Genomic DNA, 22,621 nt, shown 5'->3' with positions numbered 1-22,621 from the left:
CCCATCAGTGTGAGCCCAGACTTCCCTGGCTGTGGTGAGGTTTTTTCTTAGATAATAAGGGTAGATCAAGCACTCTGCAAGCCCTCCCTCCCCAACTGGTAGCCCATGAATTAAAAGGGTTTGAGAAGAGCAAGCATAGAAGTGATAATAGATTCTATTTCTAGATGAGCCAGGAGGTTCCAAACCTACTATTCATTCATTCTTTCAAAATAAATACATACACTATCTATGTGACCCTGCTCACCTTCTCTCACCACATCTCACATACTATTATATCTTGTGTCACGAGAGACACCAGAGGAAAGGAGCATGGTTGACTTGGGAAAGTGCATTTTTAATTTTGGAGATAAAATCCCTGCTGGTGGGAGACAAGCAGAGGTTATCATTACCATAATCTCAGCGGAGCACTGTAAGAGCCTAAACTGGTCTCCCAGGCTCCCCTCTCACCTCCCAGTCTCTTCTCCACAGAGAAGTTGTATTAGTCAGGGTTCTCCAGAGAAATGGAACAAATAGGATATGTACACACCTATCTTTGATTTCTGTGTGTGTGTGTATTTTTTTATTTATTATAAGGAATTCATCCATGTGATTATGGAGGCTGACTAGTTCCAAGATTTACAGTTAGCAAGCTGGAGATCCAGGAAAGCTGATGGTGTAGTTCCAGTTAAAGTCCAAAGACCTGAGAACCAGGAGAGCCAATGGTATAGTTCCGACCTGAGGGCTGGTAGGCTCTACACCTAGAAGGAGCCATTTCAGTTCAAATCCAAAGGTAAGAAAGAACTTAGGTTCCAGCTGGTAGGCAGTCAGGCAGGAGAAACTTCCTCCTATTTGTGGGAAGGGCAGCCTTTTCGTTCTATTTAGATCTTTTTTTTTTTTTTTTTTTTTTGCCAACCCAGTCTATTTCCATATTTATTTAATGTTTGAGTCTCTGTCCCTGGTGCTGAACACAATAGATTCAGCCAGGCACCTGGGCTTTGGGAGGGGGACACCTCTGGGTTCATCAGCATTAAGGAGGGCCATCTGTTGTACCCAGTCTACTGATTCAAATATTAATCTCATTCAGAAGCACCAAGACTAATGTTTGACCAAATTCCTCAGCATCCCATGGCCCAATCAAAGCTTTTTATAATTTCCAGGATGGTTTATTTTCATTTTAAACATAAATCAGGTCATATCGCCCCCCATACTTAAGATCCAAACACCTTATATGACCTACAAGGTCCCCTCCCACATCTCCAACTTTATTCCCCCATCTTCCTTTCACTCACTATATTTCATCCATACTGCCCTCCTTCCCATCTTTTTTTAAAATTTTTTTTGACAAGGTCTTGCTCTGTTGCCCAGGCTGGAGTGCAGTGTCACAATCAGAGCTCACTGGAGCCTCAACCTTCCAGGCTCAAGCAACCCTCCCACCTCAGCCTTCAGAGTAGCTAAAACTGCACTTGTGCACCACCACACCCAGATAATTTTGTTTGTTTTTGGTGGAGATGTGGCCTCCCTGTATTGCTCAGGCTGATCTCAATCTCCTGGGCTCAAACGATTCTCTCACCGTGGCTTCCTAAAGTGCTGAGATTACAGGTTTGAGCCACTATGCCTGACCCTTCCTATCTTCTGACGCCACATTTCTTTCCATCTCAGCACCTCTGCAGTTCTGTGCCTTTTGAAAGATGCATTCATGCTAGATCTTCACAAGTCCAACTTCTTCTTCTTGTTCAAGTCAAGGCAAATATCATCTCCTCAGAGACGTCTTCCCCTATCATCCTAGCTAAAGTAATTCTCACTCAATCACTATAGAGCCCATCACTCTGCTTATTTTTTTCATAGCACGTAGAACAAACTGAAACTTCTCTAGTCATGGATATGTTCATTGTTCATTGTCTTCCCCTCTCACTAGAATGTAAACTCTCTTAGAGCAGAGGATTTATTGGGTTCATTTTTATAATTCCAGATTTTACTGCACAGTAGGCTTTAAGCAAATAGTAGTTGAATGAATTAATTAATTGATGGTGGCACCTATTTTAAAGGAAAGATTTTAAAGTAGGTTTTCTTCACCCCCTTAGGAAAGACTTTTCATGTCTATGTTTCAGAAAACAAGGTGGGTCACAGTGGTTCTGTTCTTTTATGCATGTGATGCACTGGCAACTCTAGCTGTGAGAAACCCCATTTACCTGGGCATTCAGTTAAGTGCAGGTCCCTTGGGAAGCACCTGGATTGGAAGAAGGTGGCAGTAGAAGGGAGGTAAATGCTGGGTGTTTTCTAAACCAATCTTCTCATCACACATACATTTTTAATGCTGTCAGAATTTAATTTGTTATACAAAGCTGGAAGCAGTAGCGTTGTGTGTGAATAGCAAACCGTGGGAAGACTGCTCTCCTCAAATACGTTTTTTTTCCGTCTCCCCCACCCAGTCTATTTCCACCTCAATTTAATGTGTGGGTCTCTGTCCCTGGGGCTGAAACAATAGAATCAGCCGGGTACCTGCGCTTTGGGAGGGGGTCACCTCTGTCCGAGGTGCTGGAACTCCCTCCCCTCTACCTCTCATGGAGCTGTCCAGCAGTGTGTTGTCACGGTGCCCTGCCATTTCTGAATCACGCTGCAATGATAGCTGTGGGAAATCACAAGGCTCGTCTGCAATCTCTTGAAGCTCCTCCAGGTGCTGCTGCTGCAGCCATCCTCTTCTGCTTTAGGGAGAGGGACTATGGGATTCTAAGCCCTTTTGGCAGCTCCACAGGGTGTGTCCAGCCTCAGGTGTTGTGAACCCATCAATAATGCCATGAGAAAAGGCAGAGGGGCCACAGATCTAGGTTCACCACATCCACTTAGCATGACACCTGCCAGTCCAGCCTTAGGTTGCCTAGTCTGTGGTGGCACCTCGGCAGAAATCCATGTGTCCAATGGGCAGATATGTTTCCATTTGCCTCAAGATGGAAAATAAGGAATAATCTCTGTAAATCTTCTGTCCCACAAGAAGTAAATGACAGATAATAACTTTGATTTTAGAATGACAGGGTGACCATTTAAAAATATTTATTGACCAGTCATGGTGGGTGGCTCACGCCTGTAATCCCAGCACTTTGGAAGGCTGAGATGGGTTGGACCACCTGAAACCAGGATTTCAAGACCAGCCTGGTCAACATGGTGAAACCCTGTATTCACTAAGAGTACAAATGTATCTGGGCCTGGTGGTGCACACCTGTAGTCCAAGCTACTCGGGAGGGAGGCTGAGGTAGGAGAATCCCTTGAAATTGAGAGGTGGAGGTTGCAGTGAGCTGAGATTGTGCCACTGCACTCCAGCCTGGGTTGCAGAGTGAGACTCCCCTTAAGAAACATTGCTAAACTTTTGAGATATAACATATAAAGGACACAAACCTTAAGTGCACAACTTAAAGAATGTGTGTATGTGTGTGTGTGTAACCACCACCCAGATTCAAACACATAACATTTCCAGCCTGCTCCTGCCCTGTGCCACCTAACAGGCAGCAGTTTCCACCAAAGGCAACTACTTTTCTCTTATCTGTCACCATAGATCAGTTTTTCTGTTCTCAAACTTCATGTAAATGGGATTATTCCATAGGCAGTCTTCTATGTTTGACTTCTTTCACTCAACATCATGTATTCAGATTCATCCATGTTGCTATGTATAAAGCAGCTCATTCTTTCATTCTTTTTCATTACTGTTTAATACTCTTTTGTGTGAATAAACCACATTTTTATCTATCCATTCTACTGTTGATAAATATTTGGGTTGTTCCCAGTTTGAGTCTATTATGAATAAAGCTTTGAATACTTTTGTGCATGTCTTTTGATGAACAAAGCACTCAGTATTGTTGAATACATACCCAGGAGTGAAATTGCTGGGTCGTGGCATATACCTATGTTTTCAAAGTGGTTGTATTAGTTTACAACCATTGCTTGAAAAAAAAATCAATTTCTCCTTCCTGATTTTACCTCTTCTGTGTTCTCTTGATCAATGGAGATATTCTAGCGAGAGGCTCTGTTTAAATAGTTGTGGCTTTAGAATTTTCTAGGGCACTCTATTGATCAATATTGATTAGATGACCATTCCGTACTAATCTCTCCCTAGAAACCATTCTTTTCACACATATTTCTTCTCTTTGGCCATCACCATGAGTGACTCCTGTAATGGAATCTGAATAAGATGGTGCAGAGTTAAGAAAAAAATCACCTTTTTTTCTTCCCTCACACATCAGGCTATGAGCCTGAGAGAAGACTCCAGCCAAGGAGAATCAGGAGTGTGGTCTTCACCACAAGTACCCTGGATGAGTCCTAGAGTTCCAGATAGGCAAAGGCCAATTAAAAATATGCAAGGAGCCTAGGTGCAATGGCTCATGCCTGTAATTCCAGAACTTTCACAGGCTGGAGGATTGCTTGAGCCCAGGAGTTCAAGACCAGCCTAAGCAACATAGGGAGACTTCCATCTCTACAATAGATAAAAAAAAAATTGTGGGGAAGCCCTGGTGGCTGAAAGCCAGGGCAGAAGTGCTGGTCCCACTCGGAATTCTGGGCTTGGTCCCACCAAGGCAGTGACTTCAGTAGGAGGAGGTTTGGGACACGCTGGTCCCCCACTGCTGTGTATTGCAGCGTTATTTCAGTTCCAAATGAACTATATGCCTGGCACTGCCAACCTCATCGAGGACATTGACAAGAAACATTTGGTCCTGCTTTGAGATGGAAGGACACTTACAGGCTTTTAAAGCAGCATTGATTAATTTAGACTTGGAAAAGAAGAGTGACACACACTTCCAGCAAGTATCCATAGAAGAAATTCCAGAAAAGCAAAGGATGGAACAGCACACCAAGCTGGAAGCAGAGAAGCTGAAAGTGCAGGCCCTGATGGACCGAGGTCTTTCTATTCCTCGAGCAGATACTCTGGATGATTATTAAGTCTTTTGCCCAGGGCCTGGTGCTCTTGAAGAGTAGGGGCTGTCACTTAGTGAAAGTCACATCCTGGCCACCCCACACAGTTGATCACAGACTGTAGAGTTTTGAAAAGTCACTTTTATTTCTAATTCTTTTACACATGCAGCATGAAGAAATAATGTAGGTGGGGTTTTTTAAATAATAAAATCATTGTTTAAAGAAACAGTGACATAGACTCCTTCACATGTCACTGTGGTGCCAGCAATTACTTCTTTATATTGTTCTTCATATCCTAAAATAGAGTTTATAGGGACAGTCTTCATTTACTTGTAAATAAAATATGAATCTTAAAAATAAAAGACTAGTGGAATGTGGTCCTAGCTACAAAGGAGACTGAGGTGGGAGAATCACTTGAGCTGGGGAGGGCAAGACTGTAGTGAGCCAGGATCATGCCACTGCACTCCAGCCTGGACAACAGAGTGAGACCCTGTCTCAGAAATAAATTTTGAAAGGAGCTCTCTGCTTCAAGAACAGGAGTGGGCAATTAGAGAAAAAGAGCAAGCTCCTCCTTTGTTCTTGCTCCTCAACTTTTCCTTTAATTCTATGAGATTTGGGGGCAACATATCTACTGCCAGTGTATGTATAGTGTTTATATAACTTTAGGATCAAACTGTGACTCTTTCATAGACAGCTCAACAATCTCAGGAGCATACATGGAGTACTTTATGGACTGACCTAAACATTGATTCATTCGTTAGAGCACCCAGTGCTGAGTTCAACTTATCCTGCTGCTGTCCTCTCTGATGCTGGGGTCATGAGATTTCTAATCACACCCTGACTCCTCTGTAAAATCAACTTCTCTGTGTGTGTTTCTGTTTCTCTGTCTGTATCTTTGCCTGTCTGTTTCTTCCTTTCTGTCTCTCTGTCTTTGTCTCTCTCTCTCTCTGCTATTTCTGTCTCTATTTCTTTGTCTCTTTCTCTGCATGTCTCTGTCTCTGTCCTGTTTTTTTTTAATGTCTGTTTGTTCTTTAGATGGAATCTTTCTCTGTTACCCAGGCTAGAGTGCAGGTATGCAATGGTATCTCACTGCAGCCTTCACCTCCTGGGCACAAATCGTCCTCCTGCTTCAGCTTCTTAAAGTGCCGGGATTACAGGTATGAGCCATCCTGCCCAGCCACTCTCTGTCCTTTTAAACAATAAGTCTCTGTCATTTTTTTGCTTCTTATCTCTGGACCGCTCTTTCTGTCTTCTTCTCCTTCCACTTCCTCTTCTCTGCTATACTCTTTGGATAAAAGAGCTCTTCATTCAGAACAGCCCAAGTGGCTGATGCAGAATAAAATGGACCTCCTGTGTCCTCCTCAGATGGAGCCAAAGATTTTTGTAGCCCGCCTGTAGAGGCAGCAGTAGAGATGGGTCATGTTTTATGTTTTGAGAGATGGGAGCAATCAGGGCTACGCCAACAGGACCATAGAACATTCACCTTGCCTTTCTGAGTTGGAGTCAGGAGAGCTTTTGGCTGGGCTGAGGGTTAAAGGACTCCAAACTTAGGATGAGGAAGGTACGTAGTACACATTCCTGGTGGACTTTTGCTTGGATTTTCTTGTCTTAGAGACTTAAAGACCAGGCAGGCATGGTGAGCAAAGGGAAGGTACAGAGCGTTCTTTCTAGGGCCCTGGGAATATTAGAGGATCACGTAGATCTTTGACATGCTTTTAGGGCAGTTCTGAGTACAATCTGCAGGACAGGAATCAGAGCTCTGCCTGTCTCAAAGTTATTTATTTGCCTGTTAGCTATCCAGGCCACCTGCAGGTCACACAGGAAATGAGCTCAAAATGCAGCACAGCTTCTGGGGCCTCCCTGGGCCCACCAGCCCCTCTGGCCTAGTGATGGTCACTGTCAGCACTTTCCCTCTCTATGCAGATCAATAGAACCCTTGGCTATTACCTCGGGTTCAATTATGGCTTCAATTATGAAATAAAGAGGCTGCTACAGTACAACTACCTCTTATTAAAAACACTGTACTGGGGGCTGTGGAGACTGGACCTGGGGGGAATCTTTAGCCCACTAATTTGAAATAAATTTAAGTGCATTTGCTTAATGGTATGAGCATTGTGAATTATCTACAGATTGTTAATTTAGTTGAACGTGACACCAGATTTTTTTCTTAAATTGCATTTTGGGGTTGGCAAATGTGAGCATGTGTGTCCTTCCTCTCCCCTAAACCCCTGCCTTCTTTCTTTTTGTTAAAAAAAAAGGTTTGATAATCTGTCTTGTAGTCTGAGCTTGGGATCTTTCACTACTCAAAAGTCTTTGGTATTTGGAGTAATTAGGGCAAGAAGGATGCTGCCGAGAGCTTGCACACCTGTGACCGGCCCATGCATCAGTGACAGCTCAGGGAGGAGGGAAGAGCAGAGGAGGGAGCCTGGAGGAGTCGACCTGTCTCCCAGCTGGCTCTGCCTGGCTCAGAGTGGGAGGTGGCCATGCTCTCTTCTCTGTGGATCACTGCCTCTGTCTGAACCAGGAGACAGGAACACGTGCCCAAGAGGCATCCTTCCAGGATGAGTGAGCTCAGAGTGGTTAACAGGACTGTATGTTCTTTGCAGTCACTGCCATGGAACAAGTTTGTTGCCTTCAGTGGCAGCTTTTACAGGGTGAAGTGGGCACCTTCAGATATGAGGTGGCCCTGGGTGGGCCCTTGCATGCAGGCAGGGACTCTTAGTACCAAACTGGCTGGAATTCATAAGACTCTTCCTAAGCCACTGTTCCACAGCAGGCACTGTGCCAACACTGGAAGTCAAATGTGAACAAGGACCCTGACCTCGAAAATAGCTATGCTGCCAAATCATCACTTGCTTTCATGAAACCTTTGCTTTGAGCCAACCGCTTTCTGCACTGCTGTATTGAATCCTCACTGTGACACTGAGTTACGTGCATCCATGGTCCCTTCTGATGGATGAAGTAATGTTGAATGGTTTATTGTTTGCACAAATTCCCCTGCCTGTCTCCCCATGCCTTTGCACCATCATTTAAAATTTCCTCCCATTAAAAGGTAGGGTCTATTCCTCCACCATCTGAACCTGGAGTGATCCAGGACTTACCTTGACAGCCGAAGGTGGCTGAAGTGATGTTGTGGCAGTGCTGATGCCAGGCCTGGGGAGGGTGCTAGTTTCCGAAGGCTGCCATAACTATAGAGCATAACCAGGTGGCTTAAACAACAGAAATGTCTTGTCTCATAGTCCTGGATGCCAGACTCTGGAATCAAGGAATAGGTAAGTTCCAGGTCCCTCTGAAACCTGGCCAGGCAGGATTCCCTCCATGCTTCTTTGTATCTCCTGACCCTCTGCTGGCCCTCCCTGGTTTGTGGGCACACTGACCTATTCTCCATCCTCACATGGCATTTTTGTCCCAGTGTCATCACCTCATCTCCCCTTGGCCACGTCTGTGTCTAAATTCCCTATTTTTATCAGGATACCAGCTGTGTTAGTTTGCTGGGGCTGCCAAAACACGTGCCACAAACTGGGGTCTTAACCAAGAAAAGTTTTCTCCCAGAGTTACGGGGTCTGTTAATTTAGATCAAGGTGTGGGCAGTCTTGGTATCTCCTGGGCTTCTCTCCTGGGCTTGCACACAGCCGCCCTCTTGCCACCTCTGCACGTGGCTTTCAGTTCATTCTTTCATGTCCCTAGTGTCTCTCTGGGTGTCCTAATCCTCTCTTCTTAGAAGGCCAGCAGTTGATTGGATTGTGGCCCATCTGAAGGGTTTAATTTTAACTTCATCACCGCTTTAAGGATCTTATTCTAAATATAGTCATATTCTGATGTTCTGGGGATACAAATTTTGCAGTGCTGTGACATGATACAGTGGATAACTCTAGTCTTGTTGGGATTAAGGCCCACCCTAATGGGCTCATCTTAACTTGGTTCAACTTTTAAACACCCTGTTTCCAAATAAGGTCACATTCTGAGATACTGGGTCTTAGGACTTCAACATGTTTTTTTTTTTGAGATGTAGTCTCACTCTGTGGTCCAGGCCAGAGTGCAACAGCATTATCTCCGCTCACTGCAACCTCCACCTCTTGGGTTCAAGAAATTCTCCTGCCTCAGCCTCCCAAGAAGCTGGGATTACAGGCATGTGCCACCACATCTGGCTAATTTTTAAAAATTATTTTTAGTAGAGACAGGGTTTCACCATGTTGGTCAGACTGGTCTTGAACTCCTGATCTCAAGCAATCCACCCACTTTGGCCTCCCAAAATGCTGAGATTACAGGTATGAGCCACTGCGCCCAGCACAACATGCTTTTTTGGGAAAATAAAATTCAGCCCATAACAGAAGGCCATGGGCGCTTCTCCTCACCCTCCAGGAACCCTGCTATTGCCCTGTGAACAAGCCCAAGCTAATTTGCTGGGTGGTGAGTGGCATATGACCCTGAGACCCCTGCCCCCCTCCCCGACAGCCAGCTAAGCCCCCAAAGCAAAACCACCCAGTGAACCTACAGCTGACAGTGGAAACATGAGGAAGCCCTGCCAGGGCCAGAACCCCCCAGTGAGCCCTGCTTATTTAGTGGCAGAATCATGAGCTAAATACATGGCTCTCTTAAGCCACTAGATGTTGACGTGGTTTGTTAGGCAGCAAGAGATAATTGATACCTGGGGGCACAGAGAGATCAGGAGGTTTGCACAGGTCACACAGCTACAGATGGAACCTAGTTGTGTCTCATCGCCACACCAAGGGGGGCAGAATATGTCCCAAGGTAACAGGTCCTGCCAAAGTGTCCCTGGGACAAGGGCTACCCTGGGTAGGAACTCTGGAATTCAGTGATCTAGGGACAAGATGGGAAGAGTCTTACCTTAGCCTCATCATTTGTTGTGAGCCCCTGGGAGAAGTCACTCCACCTTGCTAAGCCTCAGTTTTCTCATCTGTAAGATGGGGTGGTAACATGCCTGCCTTGCAAAGTCGTGAGGAGCTGGTGAGATTCTGAATGAGACAGCCTCCTGTGAGGTGCACAGCCTCTCTTCTTATTGTAGCAGTGCAACATATGCCCTCTGTCTCCTCTGATGCTGACCACATAACTGAGACCCTCTGAGCCATTGCTCCCTGGGAAGCATTCACACATGGTGCAAACTGTCCTTAGAGTCAGCTGGCCTGGGTTTTGATCCCACCACTCGGTGAATGTGGGTGAGTGATTTTTCTGTCTGAGAAATGGGGTGTGCCTTCTTCGGGGGTGGGTGTTTGGGAGGAATTGAGCTTTTGGAGAGGAGGCCTGTGGAAGGGACTAGGTTACAGCTCAGTTTTCCTCCCTCACTCCCTCTTGCTCTGGATTCTGCCTGCTTTCACTGAGGAAAGGCAAATCAGCCCTGAAGGATTCCCAGCACGCAGAGTGGAGTGGCCAGGGACGGCCCTGTAGGAAGCTCTTCTCATCTCCCCGTGCAAACCAGGTAAGTACAAGCAGCATACCGTCAGGTAGACATGGGCATTCATCTTCTGCTGACAAACTGCATTTTCACCTGGGGTTCCTTGAAGAAGAGGCAGGAGGAGGATGAGAAGCAGGGAAGGGCAGGAAGAGGTGGCTGGAGAGTGACAGGTGTGGTGCCAGCTCCTCCTGCTGCAGCCAGGCCACGCCAGTTCTGATGAGATTGTTCCCGTGGTACAGAAAGGCAGATGGAGGCTTGAAGGGATAGAAAATGTATACAATCAATAGATTTTTATGATGAATAGACTATATGTGGGGAGAGAGCCAAGTAACAGGTCATTAACAACACAAGGCAGGGAAAGTGAAGTGCTGTGTGGTCATATCCCAACATGACTAACCCAGACTTGGGACCAATGAAGGCTTCCTGAAAGTAGCTGCATCCTGAAGGAGAAGGAGAGGCTATGAAGGTGTAGCAGGTGCGGGAGGAGTGTTTAGGCAGTGCGGGAGCCACAGCTTGGCATGACTAAGGAACTGAAAAGTGGGTTCCCCTGAGGCCTGAGGTGCAACATGGAGGCAGTGGCATGAGATAAAAATGCAGAAGTCAGTGAGACCCTAAAGGACCTGGAAAGCTGGATGAAATAACCTCAACTTAATTCTGGAGGCAACAGGCAATGCTTCAGGCAGCTATTGCTGCAGTAAGGCTGTGTAACAAATCCCTCAAACTCCACGGCTTTGCATGACAGTTACTTATAGGCATCAGCTGGGAGTCAGTTGACCTACACAAGGACCAGCACAACTTAGCTCCAGGCCACACGTTGGGTCAAGCCAGTTTCATGTGTCTTTCAACCTGCTGGATCCAGTGGGCTCTCTGGGGCCTGCTCTTCCCAGGGAGGCATAGACAAACAGGGAAGTCCCATTGGACAGAAATTACAAGCCTGCCCTGGCCTGGCTCTTGACAACATCCCCAGAGATGACAAAAATCACATGGTTGGGCCTGACATCATTAGGACAAGAAAACCTATCCCACCAGCAGCTGGACAGGGACCAGCCAGGGACAGATTAGTGCCTGTTTATTGAAGTGCTGTGCAATTCCAAGTGTATAAATGCTGTCTTGAGTTGGGGCAAATAACAACAATGGTGGGGTGATGGCGTTAGAGGTATTGTTGTGGCCAAGCCCTTAGCAAACATCATCTTATTGAAACACTAACATGCACGATAGGTATTATTGTACTGAATGGATGGGCGAACAGGTTAAGATGGGGCATGTGACTTGCCCACATCCACAGTTAATGGAGGTGCAGTATAGGATATAATGAATTCCTCTTAAAAGGTTTTAGCCTGTAAATTGTTAAGTACAGTGAGTTCTAAGATCCTCTCCAAAGAACCAATGTATCAGCATGTGCAGATCCCCTGTTCTTTGTTCTCAATTTCAAAGTTTAACTTCCTGGTTTTCTTTGCCCCATTACCCATAGTTTTAGTAAACAACTTTCCCGCCAGTTCTAATCAGTAGTTCATATCTGTTCCCCTGGTAACCTGCTTTGATCTGAGTCAACTTTAGTTACCTTTTCTGTAACTGTCCTTCCCAATAAACTGCTCATCCCACCACTCTGGCTCATACACTTGCTCCATTTAAAATAGCCAGTCAGAATTAGCTTAGACTGTGCAGTCCAACCCTAGCCACTAGGGGAACGACATAGCAGTAGGGGCTACCTGCGTCAGGGATAAAAACCCCTCCCCTCCCTTGTTTGGGTGTGTGCTCGCCATTGCTCCATCTGTGAGATATAGCTTTCTGTAGAAGTAAACTGCCTTGCTGAAAAAATTTTTATTTGAGTGTTACCTCTTTTGCAGCACCAAAAATTTACATATTACACAGGGTAAGGAAGGGTTCTGTGACTGCACCCCAGGATGGCTGCATCCAAACTCTGACCTCTTTCTGTTACCCTGTGTGGCCCCCTCTCAAGCACCTGCTCTGCTCAACTACAATGGTGGGCAAGGAAGCAGCATCAGACAATGTCATGCTACTGATTACTCCAAAGCCTCTGACTGGGACTCTGTCTCTGGAGCAGAGCAGGGAGGTCCCACCTCATTCCTGCTCAGGGAAGGCGGGGAGGGTGCCTGGTGCCCATCCCAGCATCTCCTGGAAATGCCTCCAGGGCAGAGCAAGTCAGTTGACATTTGCTGATGACTTCTGAGCAGGGGGTATGCTCCTTTTCTTCTTCCTCACTGCTTTCTCTCTCCTCCATCCTCAGTCCTGCAGCCAGAGAGAGCTTTCTAAGGAGCAAACGACAGCCATGTCTCTCCCCTGCTTACAAAATATCATCTCGATAATACATTTCTGTAGTAAAAAAAAATCCAAGAGTATAGGAAGATTTATAAAACCGTCCTCCCGTCACGTTCTGCCATCTGCCAAACACCACTCTCCCGGCACATGCAGGTAAGCACTGTTTTTGTTTTTCTTGTTTTCTTCAGAATTTCTTTATGCATATGCAAGCAAAAGTGAGTACATGTTTTCTCATCCAGCCATTTTTTTTACACATAAGCTAGCATATTTCACACAGTGTTCTGCAAGATTCCCCCCCCCATTTAATGTATCTTGGCAATTTTTTCATGTTGTTACACAGAGCACTTCCTCGTTCTTAATACAGCAACAGAATGCTCCACTGTTCCTGTGCCAATGGATATGTGGGGGCTCACAGCCCTTTGCTGTACCAGACAAGCCTCTAGTGAGTCACTTTGCACTTGGCCAGTGTAGTAAGTTTAGCTTCAGGATAGATTCTCAGAAGCAGCATTGCTGTATCAAAAGAATGTGAGAATGTAATTTTGATAGTTACTGCCAAATTACTCTCCACTCCGGGCACCACCAATGCGTGACAGACCGTGTCCCCTTAGCCCAGGCAGTAGTGTGTTATCAACCCTGTAGATCTTTACTGAGTAGTTAAACATAAAATGGTCTTCTGTTGTTAAAAGCCTTTCACTGTAATCTTGATTCCCTCCAGGATGAAGTCCAGCTTTCTTGGGTAGACATGGGCGTGAGCACAGCTTTGTCCTTTCTCAAGGCTCCTTGTCAGCTCAGGAGGTGAGGGGGTGGACCTGGGCCCAGCTCTAGTCTCTGGGCTTTAGTTGCTTAGCAGTGAAATAGGGCAAAAGCATTCTCTCTGATGAATGCTCTCAAGAGTCCTGAGAATGCACAGATTCTTGCCTAGGCAAAGCAGGCACGCCACACACATGGGCACCCATTGATACCTCCTGGTCTCCAAGGGGAGGGAGAAAGAAGCAGGGTATCAGGAAACATTGGCAGGGGGTAGAGGTCCCTCTGCCCTATCTCTCCTCATGCCTTCGGCCCCTCCTCTGTGCCACATGCTGCCACCATGTCATGCTAATTGCCTGCACATTCTCACAGACCTCGGGCTACCTGCTGTGCCTGAGCTAGAAAACAGCATCACATTAACACTCAGCAAAGCTCATGAAGACCATGAACTGTGCATCAGTGGCAAAGGAAGATCAAGGTTCTTTACATGGGAATTAGTGAATCTGGGTCCCTGTGGCGCCAGTATTCACAAACAAGATGAAGGGGCATCTATTTGGAGGTAAGTAGGTGACCGGTTGTATGGCCAGAGTTCTGGAAACTCCCACTCATGACCTTCCTCAAGCCTGATTTGGCCCCACTCCTGGAAGAAGAACACACACAGGGCCAGACAGGTCAGCTTTGATGAGGAGATGCAGATCTGAAGTTGAGAATGCCATCCCCAGGGGTGAGCCTGGCCGGAGGCTGGCAGGGAGGGAAGCTGCCAGGCAGCCTGCTGGGTGTGCACTCTCCCCTCTGGACCTCTGAGTGCTCATCTGTGAAACGGGAACTCCACTTGCAGAAGTCATGAGGGAGGCATCAGAGGTGTACAGGTGCCATGGAGCCCTTGCCACCCTGGAGGAGATGACAGTGACACAGGGCCTGCCTCCTCCACCTTGGACCTGCCTGCCCAGCACCCCCACAACACCCTGAAAAGGTAGAGGCCAGGGGAAGGAAGAGGAGCTGTACCACAAAAGGAGAGAGGTGAGGTGAGGGTTTCTTTACAAATGGGCATTATTTGTTTTCGTTTGAGACAGTCTCACTCTGTCTCCTAGGCCAAATCTTGGCTCACTGCAATCTTCACCTCCAAGGTTCAAGTGATTCTTCTGCCTCAACCTCCCAAGTGGCTGGGACTGCAAATGTGCACCAACATACCTGGCTAATTTTTGTATTTTTAGTAGAGACATAGGCCAGGCTGGTCTTGGACTCCTGGCCTTATGTAATCCACCTGCATCGGCCTCCCAGGGTGCTGGGATTATAGGGTCAAGCCTCTGTACCCAGCAAAATGGGCATTATTTGAATGACATGCAAATAATATGCAAATGATTACATCTCCATATTAAAACCAACTTTTGGGGAAGTTCTCAGGACAAGTACTTGGAGATGTAGATCTTTTTCTAAGCACCTCCTGAGGCATCCTATTTGCCAGCCCCCTCCCCTCACCACTGCTACTACCAGGCCTCCTCCCCCAGCCTGTCCCATATTCCCTGCATAGGTGGTCATCTGGAATAGGATCGATTTTGCAGATGTGGCCTCATGCACATCTGGGGACTGCTGCCAGCGCATCCCAGGTCAGAGCCCGGCCTGTGCCCTGATCAGGCCCTTCAGGGCTGTGTGCTTCAGGGCATGGTCCTTCCCCTCAGCCACTGCGTTTTGGGCCTCTCAGCATTCAGATGTTGGATGGGAAGATGCCCAGGTATGAAGCATTGTACAAACACAAGGGTTCTCACTCTGGATTTTCTAAGAACGGGCCTCTTGATCTGACCACCAACCTCAGACAACCCTGTAACCATCATCAGCCTTTGTTAGACTGTACTGAGAGGCTGTGAATCTTAATGGCTGAGGATACACCAGGGGACAGGCTGGTGGGGCTCAATGCCTGGCTCCACCATTGTGTGGCTGCGTGATCCCCACAAGTCAATCTCAGATCCTTGGCTGCCCCATGTGGAAAATGGGTGTGACTGCATCTACTCCTCATGGTTAACAAGTGAGCTCAACAACAAGGTCTAACAACATGAGAACCCTTCTGTGTCCCTGGAGAGAGATCTTGAAGTTCTAACTCCTGGTACCTGTGAATGTGAGATTACTTGAAAATAGGGTCTTTGTAGATGATCATGTTAAGATAAAGTCACTAGGGTGGGGCCTAATCCAATATGCCTGGTGCCCCTCTTAGAAAGAAAGAAGGTGCCATAGATAGAGCAACAGACTAAGAAGGTCACTTGAGGATAGAGGCAGAGGTTAGAGTGACACAGAGACAAGGAACAGCAAGGCTTGTTTGCTACCAACAAGCAGAAGCCAGAAGAGCAGGCAACAGACTGTCCATGAAAGCCTGCAGGAGGAACCAACGCTGCCAATATCTTGCTTTTGGACTTCCAGCCTCCAGAGCAGTGAGAAGAAACTCTTTTTGTGGAAGTCACATAGTGTGTGCAGCTTTTTTATGGCAGCCCTGGGACATGTACACAAACCCTGAGGAGAGCCTCTGGCGTAGTTAATGCCATCTGCTAAGCTCACTCACTGTTTGCTTGATGTCGTTCTTCACCATGCATGGTGGGCCCAAGGTCTAACAGTCCCTCAACAAACACTTGCTAAATGGAGGACGCCACAGTGAATGTCTGCCTTGCATCCTCAGGCCCCCAGTTAGTATTTACAAAAGGCCAGGAGGGCTGGCCTGGAGACCACCTTTGATGTGTTTCCCACCCTCAGGGATTCATTCTAGCTCAGTCCGAGTCCACAGTCATCAAGCCCAGTGGCAATGTTTGTTCCCAGGGAAAAAGCTCAGTACTCAGCACCATACTTGGCATGCCAAAGGCAGCCTCAAAACGCCCCTCTGTGGAGCCAGTTGGACCCTTTAAAGAGAAGTATCTCTTGAACCCCACCTCCCCCAGAGCATCCTGTTACCTTTCCCAAGAGGGTCAGCACCCTCCAGCCCATGCCCCTCTCCCTCCAGCGTGAGCCCCAGCCTTTGTGCCAGATTCAGGATGGGCAGCATGCACAGTCACACTTCAACTTGAGATATGTGGTGGAGCCAGCAGTGCTTAAAGCGCTCATGTTAACAGCAGCATCTACAATCCCATGTCATTTTAATAGGAAACCTCTGCCATGAGCAGGTGGCAGGCATGGAAGCTCCTCCCCACAGCAACCACTCCCCAAAACATCCACTTGGAGTAGGTGGGAAATATAGGGGCTTGGATCTGTGAGGAAAGCTGTGCTGAGCCCCACAGCTCCCAGAGAGGGCCTTTGAAGAGACCCTTGAGACTGGAGCCAGGGGTAGGACATGCAGAAGCCCAAGCCAGGTCCCTCTGTCTTCTCTGGCCAGGACCAAAATGCCCAGGGAGGGCCGCAGGGCCATTCAGCACTGGCTGCCGTAAAGCTGAAGGGAGGGTTGTGAGGGGCAGGGGGTGTGAGGCCCCCCTGAATCCACTATGCTCTTCCTTCAAAACCCCGAGGGCAGCATGGGACTCAGAGGCAGCTCTGGCTCTGCCACTGATCCAGCGACAGGGCAGTCACTGTGTCCTGGTGCTTCAGTTTTCACATCAGTAGAATGGGGACCACCCTGTAACATCGACACCAGAAGGCTGTGAGCACTGAGGCACTGTGAGAGCGAGATCCCCTAAAAAAATTACCTGACCCCCATGGTGACAAGACATGGGAGGAGGAGGGCTTGTTTCTTCTGCCACTGGGCAAAAAGCCTAGTGTAGCTGCCAGCAGCCCGGCCTGTGGGGTGGCGGCCATCTCCAACTCCCAGCTCCAAAAAGGCAGCATGATCCACACCATTTGTATGGATGTCAGCCTCCACGCCAGCCCACAGCGTGCCTCAGGCCCAGGCTTGGGGACACAGCTAGCCGGAGCCCAGCTGGGAAGCAGCTCCTGTCCTCCACCCATGGGACCAAAGGTGCAAGTGTCCAGAGCCTGGCCCAGGCTATAGGGAGGCCCCTGCAGGCAGGGGTATTTTATAGCCTCTCTGCAGGAGCACGAGGCAGGTGCCCAGCCCCAGGGCTCCTGTCAGCAGCACAGCACCCAGGGCCTTGAGGAAGAAAGTCTGGGTCCGGGTGAAGGAGCCAGGCACCATGATGTTCAGCAGGGCGGTGCTGATGGTTAGCGTGTAGAGGATGGACATGCCCATGTTGAGTGCCACGATCTTGCTGAACTTGGCAAATGGGACGATGAGGCAGAAGAAGAGGGGCACTGTGGCAATGACCGTGGTGACGGCACTGGAGACGATGGCCATGTCCACACATTGCACGGCATCCAGCGTACGCCACTGGTGCTGTGATCGGGTGTCCTGGGGGTGAGAAGAGAGCTGGGGGCCCGGCCTGCACATGGGACCCTTCTGGCCAGTGCCTGGGGAATCATGCACCCCCACCCCAGGCTGGGTTCCTGCTCTGTAACTGGGATGAAAACTGCAAGTGGCCTCACAGGGTTGGGAGGGTAGGCACACGGTGGGTATTGCTATGGCAACAGGATGCTAGGGTCTGCACAGTAGGTCCTCATAAATGGGAGCCCTGCTTGGAACTCATTTTGTTCCTTTGACCACAGGCAGTTAAATGTGTAACTGATTTGATTTTTACATATTTGTGAATGTTTTCACACCAGTGCAATTCCTAACTAAGGAAAAAAATTGTCACTAGGCCCAAATCCTTTGGCACCGAGTACGTAAATACGTCCTCACGAAGCCAGCAGGGGCTGGAGCAGAGTTGCAGCTTCTGGGTCATGGCTGGAAGAAGAATGTGCCATGGACTTGGGGCAATTAAAAGAAGGAAGGGCCCTTAGAATCCTGTGTCTGGTCCAATCCTCTCATTGATCACTTGGGGAGACTGAGGCTGGGGGGGAGTGGACCTTAGAACGTGATTCCCTGAGGCTTGGGGATCAGCTTTGGGAAACCTTTGTTCCTAGAACACAGCCAGAGTGAGGGTCCTGGTACTGGGGTGTCCAGCTGCCTTTGAGGGTCCCTCAGATGCACGGACCTGAGAGAAGACCCAATGTGGGTGGTAGGGGGTTAAGGCAGGCAGGAGGCTCAACTTGGCCTGGTGGGGGGGGGCAGGTTCTCTTTGGCCAGCAGGTAGCCTTCAACCAGGTGGATGCAGTAATCCACAGAGGAGCCAACGATGGACAGGGAGTTGGCTTCCACAGTGCCCATCTCCCAGCCACTTCAGTACATGATGATGACCACCAGGCACATGAGGCCTGCCAGGGGACAGCAAGAAAGGCAGCTTGGACTCCTGCCCTGGAGGCCTTAGGGGAACAGGGACGTTTGGAGTCCAGCCCCACCCTGAGGTGACAGGAGAGACAAGGCACACTGAGGGGGCACCCAAGGGAGGGGACAAGTGTAACAACACATCACTGAGCAGAGGGCTACTACCTGGGTACCCTGGCTCTGCTTGGGAGCACAGACTTATAAGCTAGTGTCCCAGATGGCACAAGCAGGTCCTGTGACATGGAGCATGGGAGAAAAAGCCTCCAGCGACAGTGAAGGGTTCAGAGAAACCTGCTACCTGGAGGCCACCAGGGAGACCCTGCCTGTTGCAATCCTCACCAGCTGTATGCCTGCCAGACCTCATACACATACCCAAGATGCTCAGGAGCACAGGCAGCAGGAGAAGGATATGGGTGGTGAACATGGCCACCACAGCTATGCAGATGAGCAGGGACAGCACCAGGCCACACAGGGCACTCTGCAACTCTGCAAGGGAGAACAGGGCCTCAGTGCACTGCTCTGTGGGTGGCTGCAGTCAGCTGTGCTGCTGGGGTGAATTCTTGACCTCTCTGAGACTCCAAATCATCACCTGTAAAATGGGGTCATAATGAGACCTAGCCCACAGGCCTTGTTTGGAGTTGAGGAGAACACAGGTCAGGCCCTCAGTCCAGAGCCTGGAACCTAGGGTGTGCTGGTAACTGGCAGCTGCCATCATGGTCATGATGGTTTTTTCTTTTTTTGAGATGGAGTCTTGCTCTGTTGGAGGCTGGAGTACAGTGGTGTAATCTCGGCTCACTGCAACCTCAGCCTCCCGGGTTCAAGCAATTCTCTTGCCTCAACTGCCTGAGCAGCTGGGACTACAGGCATGTGTCACTGTGCTCAGCTAATTTTTATATTTTTAGTAGAAGGGTGGTTTCACCATGTTGGCCAGGATGGTTTGATCTCTTGACCTTGTGATCCACCTGCCTCAGCCTCCCAAAGTGCTGGGATTACAGGCATGAGCCACCGCACCTGGCCTGTTACTTTTTAGGTGGCCAAAGTCCAGATCAGAGAACATGGTCAGATGCCCCCAATACAAGAGGACCCAAACTCCAGCCTCTAATCAGTGTTCTGGCCATTGTGTCACTTGGTTTCCCCAGGGCTCTTGGTCAGGACAGAGAGTGTGACTCAGAAAGGCCACTTTGCACTCTCCTTGCCCCAGGTCCCTCTGCCTCAGCCCCTGCCTGTTCAGGGTGGAGAGATGGGGCTGCCACTTGCCTACGATTTCCATGAAGATCTGCTTCCAGTGCTCACAGGTTTGGAATCCCCTGTGCAGGGCTGAGCCCTCAGGGAAGGCCCGCAGCTGCTGCTGGAGGAAGCTTTCCTAGCACAGGTAGTCTGAGTACATCTGGAAGGAGGATTTGCCTTTGTACATGGTCTGTGGGGAGAGACAGGAGCTGGCAAGACAGGCAGGAGCTGTGTGGCCCACCCACCCTTCCCAGGACATGGCTGGTCTGTTCTTTGGCCACTAGTGGAGTGTTGTGTGTGTCGGGGAGGGTGTGAATGATGATTCAATTGAAAGCGAGTCCTGACCAGCTTCTGGAGGAATCATGTGATTGTTATAGCAGTGCTGGTTTAGATGCAACCACGGTCCTGGGCCACCAGAACCCCCTTCGGCTCTCAGGGCCCCCCATGCTCTCGTGTCCATGTAGAGCACAGGCTGTTCCTTCTGCCTACTAAGCCAGTTCTTGTTCATCCTTCAAGGTTTTCTGGGGTCCTGTCTCCTCCAGGAAGCCTTACTTGATGCCCCAAGGTGGGCCTTATTTGGGGTCTCCAAACCCTCAGTGCTTCCCCAGCTCTTGTCACTGCCTGGCAACCTGACTGGCCCTGGAGTGTGAGACTGGGAATTACAAGAGCAGGAGAAGTCTGGCTGGCCCACAGTGCCCAGCGCCAAGGGGTGCTCATGGATGATGAATGAGAGAAACAGGCACTTGCCCTGCTCCAGAAGGTTCTTAAGGTATCTGCTTATCAATTCTCTCTTGCTGTGCATAAGCCAGTTCACAGGAGTCCATGTGTTTGTGTGTGCACCTGCATGTGTGTCTGAGGGCTGGTGGGGTCAGCCTGGAAGGGGGTGTCCTGCACTGTGGTAAGCCTGAGTGGGGACTTCTCTCCTCCCTGGAATTGCCTGGGGCTTCAGCCTCCAGAGGGAGGTGAGTTCAGATATATGGTGCAACATGGATGAACCTGATACCAAATAAAATGAACCAGTCACCAGCTGGGAGCATCGGCTCACACCTGCAATCCCAGCACTTTGGGAGGCTGAGGTGGGTGGATCACCAAGGTCAGGAGTTCGAGACCAGCCTGGTCAACATGGTGAAACCTCATGTCTACTAAAAATACAAAAAATTAGCCAGGCATGGTGGTGTGTGCCTGTAATCCCAGCTACCTGGGAAGCTGAGGTATGAGAATCACTTGAACCTGGAAGGTGGAGGTTGCAGTGAGCTGAGATGACTCCATTGTTCTCCAGACTGGGCGACAGAGCGAAGCTCCAGTTCAAGAAAAAAAAAAAAGAAAATGAACTAGTTACCAAAGGACAAATGCCATATGATTCCACTCACATGAGGCTCCCTAGAGTTGTCAAATTCATGGAGAAAGTAGAATGGTGGGTACCAGTGGCTGTGAGAAGGGGAGGGGAGAGTTGGTTTTTAACAGGGACTGAGCTTCACTTTGGAAAGATGAAAAACTTTCTGGAAGTCGATGGTGTTAATTGTTGGATAACAGTGTGAACATACTTAATGTCACTGAATTGTATGCTTAAAATGGTTCAGGCTGGTTTATTTTACATCACGGGTGTAATCCCAGCATTTTGGGAGGCTGAGGTGGGTGAATCACAAGGCCAGGAGTTATAGACCAGCTTGGCCAACATGGTGAAATCCCATCTCTACCAAAAAATAAAAAATAAAAGACAATTAGCCAGGAGTAATGGTATGTGCCTGTAGTCACAGCTACCGGGGAGGCTGAGGTGAAATAATCACTTGAACCCAGGAGGCAGAGGTTGCAGTGAGCCAAGATGGTGCTGCTGCACTCCAGCCTGGGTGAGAGTGAGTGGCTAAAAAAAAAAACGGTTAAGATGGACAATTCTATATTATGTATAGTTTACCACAGTACAATAAAAAAAGCAAACAATCTTTAAAAACCCATCTGGGGCTTTGAACTGGTGTCTGCATTTGCCTGGGGTCTTGCTGAGGGCTCTGAGGCTCTCCTGCAATGAGTCACACAAACAGTAGGAAGGAATTCAGGGTGGGGGCCAGAGAAGTCACCTCCCCCTGTAACCTGTCACATTTGTTCTCACTCCCCAGGCTTTCCCATGTGTTCTTATCTCCACACCTGCCAGAGGGCAGCAGGGACCTTTAACCCTCTTCTCTAGAGGAGGCCAGAGGTGATGCGTAACTTGCTTAAGGACACAGAGCACACCAGGATCCCAGTGAGGACTGAGCCCAGGTCTCTGCATGAAGGCAGCAGGAATGGTCTTGCTAAGCCTGGGAGAGCCACATGCCTGGGCAGAAAGGGTCCACAGTGCCCATGAACCTGGCACTAAGTAAAATAAACCAGCCACCAGTGTGTGTGTGTGTTGTGTGCATGTGTGTGTATGTGCACAGGTGTGTGCCCATGCCTCCTTGGGCAGAGCCCAGGGAGCATCCAGGAGTGACAGAGGCAGCAGGGAGGTAAAAGGGATGGAAGGCCCCCTGGTTACCCTGAGAGAGGCTGCCAGGGCCTGGGGCCCTGACCTGGCCTCCCACAGTGGCAGCAGGGGGCATCCTGGACTTCTACTGGCCCGTACAGACTAGAGACTAAAAAATACCATGGATACCTGGCTAGTGGAGGGACGGGAGGAGAAGAGTGGGTGGAAGGGAACTGGCAGGCTGCCCAAGGGGAAGGAAGGGCAGAGCTCAGTCAGGTGGCCTGGTTTAGTACTTGACACTGACATCCACTAACTGTGTGACCACAGGTAAGTCACTCCACCTCTCTGGGCCTCAGCATCTCCCCCTGATCTGGGATCAGAGGTGGCACACATGGGGCAAGTATGCAGCATG

At 48.8% G+C, this 22,621-nt stretch overlaps 2 pseudogenes; one reads left to right on the top strand and one right to left on the bottom strand.

Annotated features, from left to right (window-relative positions):
- Positions 1-4,619: 4,619 nt before the first annotated feature.
- On the top strand, positions 4,620-4,905 carry LOC118152051 (U6 snRNA-associated Sm-like protein LSm1 pseudogene; annotated as a pseudogene).
- A 12,130-nt stretch (positions 4,906-17,035) lies between these two features.
- LOC100410221 (protein dispatched homolog 3-like) overlaps positions 17,036-22,621 on the bottom strand; it is a 49,847-nt pseudogene continuing 44,261 nt past the window's right edge.

This window comes from Callithrix jacchus, chromosome 3 (assembly GCF_049354715.1).
Source record: "Callithrix jacchus isolate 240 chromosome 3, calJac240_pri, whole genome shotgun sequence".
NCBI lineage: Eukaryota > Metazoa > Chordata > Mammalia > Primates > Cebidae > Callithrix > Callithrix jacchus.
The sequence above is the reverse complement of the archived record's forward strand: the minus strand, read 5'-3'. Positions and strand labels throughout refer to the sequence as shown.